Below are 7,702 nucleotides of genomic sequence, written 5' to 3' on the forward strand. Positions count from 1 at the left end.
AATGTAATGAAGTAGAAAGTGCAGATACCTGCTCTGAAATGTAGTGAAGTAAAAGCAAAAACTATCCACTTTAAAATGTACTTAAATAAATTACAGATGTCTGTGTCTATAATTTGTATTTAACTACTTTTACTTTGTTACATTCCACCACGGGTTATACATAATGTTTATCTGGATAAATTCAAATGATATAAGATCAATTCCAGAGAGCTGAACAGTGTGGAATATCCCTTTGATCATCTGTAAGGGAAAGAAAAAAATTTGCAGAAAAAAATAATGTCAACTGAAGGAACAAAATCTACTCCCAACACAACACATGACAGAACTGATCACATGGCAGAACTGACCTAACAATGCACACACAGGGAAACAAGTGGCTGATCAGACTAGCTGTAACAAAAAGGGGTGACAAAGACAGTGGCACGTAACACTGGATGATGTAGTTGGACTAGTTTTAATTTAATAATCAGAAGAAAATTATATTTAGAATTCAATTATCCATAATATATATAATATTAACTGAACCCAACTTAAACCTCCCCTTTAAAATGCCTGCCATGGTTGAGAGGGTGGAGTCTGGAGGTCCTGCCCAGGGGTGACAGCTCTTCAGTGTGGGTCTGGGGCAGCCTTCACAGCAACTCACTATGAGAGTGCTGGTCAGTGCATCGCCAGCCTGGTGTCAGATGTGGTGGCCCACAGCTGCTCCCTGTGCCATGCCCCAAACACACACACTCACTTTTATGTGGGGCTTAGCAGCTTATCTCTGGACACAGCCAACCATCAGGGTCTGCCTTTTGGTAACACAATATTGCTTCTTCTGAGCTAATGTCATCATTACAAAGGCCCTTTCGTGACCAACACAGCTTACCAGGGCTTTATTGCCACAGCTTCACAAATTAAAGCCATTTGTAGAATTACCTCTCACCTAAAGGGTGATAAACTCAATGGAGTCACGCATTTAGGCTTACAAAAACATTTTGAATGTTTTCCACAATTATGCTTGCTTTTGTAGACTGACATTTAGATGTCATATATCTATAGACTTTAGTATGCATACAAAATATCAAGGCTAGGCACATTTGAGAAACTTGCAATGACTTTTACACCAATGCACATGTCATCTTTTGAAATGTCTTCAAAATGTCTCTAGTAGTAACAGTGTTTTTCCTTCCTAAATTCAAACTGTAAGTTGTTGAGTTACGCTAGACCGTACTGTACCACTTTGCTCTCAAAGAGAGACCCAAACCTTAAAGTTTTCTTTGGAAAACTCAGCACCTCACACGAGCCACAACTGAATGGGCTGCTCTTTGCTCACTACCATGAAACATTTTTTTTTTATTTTTTTTTAACATTTTTTCTGTGACTTTGATCTGCATTCCTTTCAACTGCTCACATTCAGTATATTGGTAATAGCCTTGGTGTTCATGGAGATTTTCCTCAGCTGTGCAAAGAAACGCTTGGGTAATGCATTCACGCCTTTGAAATGACACCATGGGAGACACTGTCCTTCTCATTTCAACCAGCCTGGACTTTTATATGGTAAGTATTCAGGTGTGTGCTTCGCCACTGAGCAAAGTTTGCCATAGAGTTTGGAGTGCACCTGCTCAGTACATGTCTTTGTATGTCCAAACTGCCACAGGACTTGAAGTCACACTGAATATTCGCAAGCTCTTTTGCCTGCACCACACACTGTAGGCATACATTTCAATTATCAGCACAGCTACAACAAAACTAACATTTAAGCAGCAAGTAGTATTTGAAAAGAAACCCTGAGGTCCACTGCCTGAGAGAAGCAGATGGGTGCTTTGAGAGAGATGTCCAGAGGAATTCAGGAGAAGTGATGGAGAAGGTTTGTGTCTTAGAGTAGATGAGAGCAGAAGACGCTTAGAGGTCCACAGCTTAAGAGGAGGAGATGAGAAGAAAGAGAAAGTTCAACTCATGGCAAGGCAAGGTGAGTTTATTTGTATAGCACAATTTGTACACAAAGTAATTCACAGTGATTTACAGAATAAGAACAACATTAAAATCCACACAAATCAAAGCATAACATTAAAACAGAAGAGTGCAGAATAAAAACCTTTCCGTCATATGCACAGTGAAACATAAGTGTTTCAAGCCTGGATTTAAACATCGTCAAAGTTGAGGCCTGTCTCACATCTTCAGGAAGACTGTTCCAGGCTTTAGATGCAAAAAACTGAAATGCTGATTCCCCATGTTTAGTCCTGACTCTGGGCACCAGCAGGAGGCCGGTCCCTGAAGTCCTCAGAGTGTGAGATGGTTCATGTGGCACTAACATTTCAGAGATGTACTTTGGCAGCTGCTTTAAAGTTTATTCTTTGGGCTACAGGAAGCCAGTGCAGAGACCTGAGCACAGGGCGTATGTGCTTGTACTTCCTGGTTCTAGTCAGGACTCGAGCAGCAGCGTTCTGAATGTACTGCAGCTGTCTTAATGCTCGTTTGGAGAGGCCAGTCAGCAGGCCATTACAGCAGTCCAACCTACTTGAAACAAATGCATAGATAAGTCTCTCTAAGGCTGGCTTTGACAATATACTTTTGATTTTTGCAATGTTTTTAGATGGTAAAAAGCTGTTGATGTTGATGATTTTAAGTTCAAGTCTGAGCCCATTATTACCCCAAGATTTCTACCCTGATTTGAAGGTTTTAGAGAGAGAGACTGGAGGTGAGTGCTAAGATTTTCTATGTTTCTTTGAGCCAAAGACTATGACTTCAGTCTTGCCTGAGTTTAGCTAGAGAAAGTTGTTTGCATCCACACACAGATCTACTGGATGCAGTGGCAGAGTGAATCCACTGGTCCATATTCACCTGCTGCCAGTGAGACATAGATGTGAGTGTCATCTGCATAGTTGTGGTGGAACAAATTTTTGCTGCGTATTAACTGACCTAATGGCAGCATGTAGAAATTGAACAACAGGGGTCCCAGAATTGACCCCTGGGGCACCCCACAGGTCATGGTCTGTAATCATGCTCCTCCCATAGACCACCACTTCACCCCATCCCATGCATGTCAGAAATAAAGAAAGCAAAAACAAAATGCTAATATTCTCCACCCATTTTTTCTTCTGCTTATCCGGAGCTGGGTCGCGGGGGCAGCAGTCTAAGCAGGGACTCCCAAACTTCCCTCACCCCAGACATGTCCTCCAGCTCCTCTGGTGGGATCCCAAGGCGTTCCCAGGCCAACCGAGAGACATAGTCCCTCCAGCGTGTCCTGGGTCTTCCCCGGGGCCTCCTCCCGGTGGGACATGCCCAGAACACCTCCCTAGGGAGGCGTCCAGGAGGCATCCTGAGCAGATGCCCGAGCCACCTCAACTGGTTCCTCTTGTCGTGTAGGAGCAGCGGCTCTACTCCGAGCTCCTCCCGTGTGGCTGAGCTCCTCACCCTATCTCTAAGGGTGCGCCCAACCACTCTGCGGAGGAAACCCATTTTGGCCATTTGTATCCGCGATCTTGTCCTTTCAGTCATTACCCAGAGCTCATGACCATAGGTGAGGGTAGGAACATAGATTGACCGGTAAATCGAGAGCTTCGCCTTCCGGTTCAGCTCCTTCTTCACCACAACGGACCGATACAGTGACCGCATCACTGCAGACACTGCACCGATCCGACTGTCAATCTCACGCTCCATCCTTCCCTCACTCGTGAACAAGACCCCGAGATACTTGAACTCCTCCACTTGGGGTAGAGACTCACCACCCACCCGGAGAGGGCAAACCACCTTTTTCCGGTCGAGAACCATGGCCTCGGATTTGGAGGAGCTGATTCTCATCCCAGCCACTTCACACTCGGCTGCAAACCGCCCCAGTGCCTGCTGCAGGTCCTGGCTCGATGAAGCCATCAGGACAACATCATCTGCAAACAGCAGAGATGAGATCCTGTGGTTCCTGAACCAGACCCCCTCCAGCCCCTGGCTGCGCCTAGAAATTCTGTCCATAAATATAATGAACAGAACCGGTGACAAAGGGCAGCCCTGGCGGAGTCCAACATGCACTGGGAACAGGTCTGACTCACTGCCGGCAATGCGAACACAGCTCCTGCTCCGGTCATATAGGGACTTAGCAAAGGGCCCCGGACCCCATACTCCCGAAGCACCCCCCCAAAGGACACCACGAGGGACGCGGTCGAATGCCTCCTCCAAATCCACAAAACACATGTGGACTGGTTGGGCATACTCCATGAACCCCCGAGGACCCAATGGAGAGTATAAAGCTGGTCCAGTGTTCCATGACCGGGACGAAAACCACACTGCTCCTCCTCAATCCGAGGTTCGACTATCGGTCGGATTCTCCTCTCCAGTACCCTGGAGTAGACCTTACCGGGAAGGCTGATTCCCCTGTAATTGGAACACACCCTCCGGCCCCCCTTCTTATACAGAGGGACGACCACCCCGGTCTGCCATTCCAGTGGTACTGTCCCCGACCGCCACGCGATGTTGCAAAGACGTGTCAGCCAAGACAGTCCCACAACATCCAGAGACTTGAGGTACTCGGGACAGATCTTGTCTACCCCTGGAGCCTTGCCACCGAGGAGCTTGCTAACCATCTCGATGACTTCAGCCAGGGTGATGGACGAGTCCGCCTCCGGGTCCCCAGTCTCTGCTTCCTCCTCGGAAGACATGACAGTGGGATTGAGGAGATCCTCAAAATATTCCTTCCACCGCTCGACAACATCCCCAGTCGAGGTCAGCAGCTCTCCACCCGCACTGTAAACAGTGTTGGTGAAGCACTGCTTCCCCCTCCTGAGGCGTCTGACGGTTTGCCAGAATTTCTTTGAGGCCGTTCGATAGTCCTCCTCCATGGCCTCCCCGAACTCCTCCCAACCCCGAGTTTTTGCCTCTGCAACCGCACGAGCCGCGGCACGCTTGGCCCGCCTGTACTCATCGGCTGCCTCAGGAGTCCCACGAGCCAACAAGGCTTGATAGGACTCCTTCTTCCGCTTGACGACATCCCTTACTTCCGGTGTCCACCACCGGGTTCGGGGATTGCCGCTGCGACAAGCACCGAAGACCTTATGACCACAGCTATGAGCGGCCTCATCGACAATAAAGGTGGAGAACATGGCCCACTCGGAGTCCATGTCTCCAACCTCCCCCGGGATCAGGGAGAAGTTCTCCCAGAGGTGTGAGTTGAAGACCCCTCTGACAGAAGGCTCTGCCAGGCGTTCCCAACAGACCCTTACGATACGCTTGGGTCTGCCAGGTCTGTCCGGCTTTCTCCTCCGCCAGCTGATCCAACTCACCACCAGGTGGTGATCAATTGACAGCTCAGCCCCTCTCTTCACCCGAGTGTCCAAGACATGCGGTCGGAGATCAGATGACACGACAACAAAGTCGATCATCGACCTCCGACCTAGAGTGTCCTGGTGCCACGTGCACCGATGGACACCCTTGTGCTTGAACATGGTGTTTGTTATGCACAAACTGTGACTAGCACAGAAGTCCAATAACAAAACACCACTCGGGTTCAGATCAGGGAGGCCGTTCTTCCCATTCATGCCCCTCCAGGTGTCACTGTTGTTACCCACATGGGCGTTGAAGTCCCCCAGGAGAACAAAGGAGTCCCCAGTCGGTCCACTGTCTTGTACCCCTCCCAGGGACTCCAAGATGGCCGGGTACTCTGCACTGCTGTTTGGCCCATAGGCCGACACAACAGTGAGAGACCTGTCCCCGACCCGAAGGCGCAGGGACGCGCCCCTATCGTTCACCGGAGTGAACCCCAACACGAAGCGGCTGAGCTGTGGGGCAATGAGCAAGCCCACACCAACTCGCTGCCTCTCCCCGCGGGCAACGCCAGAGAAATGGAGAGTCCAGCCCCTCTCAAGAAGTTGGGTTCCAGAGCCCAAACTGTGCGTGGAGGCGAGGCCGACTATATCTAGTCAATAACGCTCAACCTCCCGCACAAGCTCCGGCTCCTTCCCCCCCAGCGAGGTGACATTTCATGTCCCCAGAGCCAGTCTCCATGTCCGGAGATCCGGTCGACGAGGCCCCCGCCTTCGACTGCCACCCAGATCTTCATGCACCAGCCCCTTATGGATCCTCTTGTGGGTGATGGGTCCACATGAGGACGGCCCCACGTCACTTCTTCGGGCTGAGCCTGGCCGGGGCCCACGGGGCCCGGCCACCAGGCACTCGCTGTCGAGCACCCACCCCAGGCCTGGCTCCAGGGCGGGGCCCCGGTAACGCCGGTCCAGGCGACGTAGCTTGCCTTGATTCAACACTCGTCATAAGGGGCTTCTGAACCACTCTTCGTCTGACCTGTCCCCCTGGACCTGTTTGCCATGGGTGACCCTACCAGGGGCATGAAGCCCCTGACAACATAGCTCCCAGGATCATTCGGGCACTCAAACCCCTCCATCACGTTAAAGTGGCGGTTCAGGGAGGGGTGCTAATATTCTGAAGTTTATTTTTGCATGCAATGATGATCCAGGCAAGATGCATTATTACCAAGTCGTCTTCCTGACAGGTTTCTGCAGTGGAATAACTTTTCTGGTTTCTAATCTAATCATAAAGTAATCTAAAGTAATATGTATCGTAATATGTATTTCTTATGCTTGTGTGCACCATGGGGACAGCAGATGGAGAGCAGTAGCAAAAGCTGAATCTGGTAAAGATAATCTTTATATCTATATATGGAAGGACCACAAATAAAGAATTTCATTGGTTCATTAATGGCCTATACCATGTAAATCCCAATGGTAATGTACACAACATTTTTAATATTTTTTGAGTTTCTTACAGATGAGTACAACTCATAGCAACTAGCTTGAGTAATTATATTCACTTCAGTCATCTGGAGAACACTGCAGTTTATGAAGAACACAGAAGAGAAGGATAAAGACCATTAACTGTGATATATTCTATATGTAATCAATGGAAAATGAAAGCATTTGGTAAGAATAAATACGTTGTTATGACTTGCACTGAAAATGATCTGTAAGACAACTATATCTGAAGTTAATTGCTAATATCCCAACAATAAATAGTAACATCCAAAATAAAAATAATAAAATGGGTGTAGAAATGAGTTGCCACCAGTCTGATGGCAGGGATATTGACTTAAATATGTGGAAATGAGAGGCTGCCATGATATGTTGTGTGCGCTTTGTTTCCAGCAATACACGGCAGCTTTGAAGTAAGGACTGGCCCAGCAGGGTGTGAGACGCGGTAAAAGCAAGATGCTAAATGCTACGGATGAGAAGGACATGAGGAAGACTATTACCAATACCAGAGCAGAGAGGGAGAGAGGCAAATCCAATGATAATGTACATCTGTTCCACTGAATTTATGAGCTTTGAACATGTTTTTCATGTGGGATAAGTGGATCCTTTTTCTTACAGGATCTCAGAACTTCAAAGCAGATTGGCTTTGGATAATGCAAATGATCCCAATATGACGGTTTGTGCCTGCTCCAGAGCATGAAAAGAAAAAAGGGGAATTAAAGCTAATTGGCATGACTGTCTTTTATGTGGCATAAGAAGGGCAAAATAAAACAGTTCAATTATTGTCAAGTTCACTCGATTAGAAAACACCACTGCAGTTCTGTGTGTGAGCGACCCAGCGGACATCCACTGTAAAGGTCATCCTACTGCTGGAATCTTGTCCTGCTATTACTCATTTCTCATGGAATTAGTCTACATTCTGTGGAATAAACATGTTTAATCAATTAACAGGATTTAGTGTGCATGGCTGG

Source organism: Periophthalmus magnuspinnatus, chromosome 3 (genome assembly GCF_009829125.3).
Source record: "Periophthalmus magnuspinnatus isolate fPerMag1 chromosome 3, fPerMag1.2.pri, whole genome shotgun sequence".
NCBI classification, from domain to species: domain Eukaryota; kingdom Metazoa; phylum Chordata; class Actinopteri; order Gobiiformes; family Gobiidae; genus Periophthalmus; species Periophthalmus magnuspinnatus.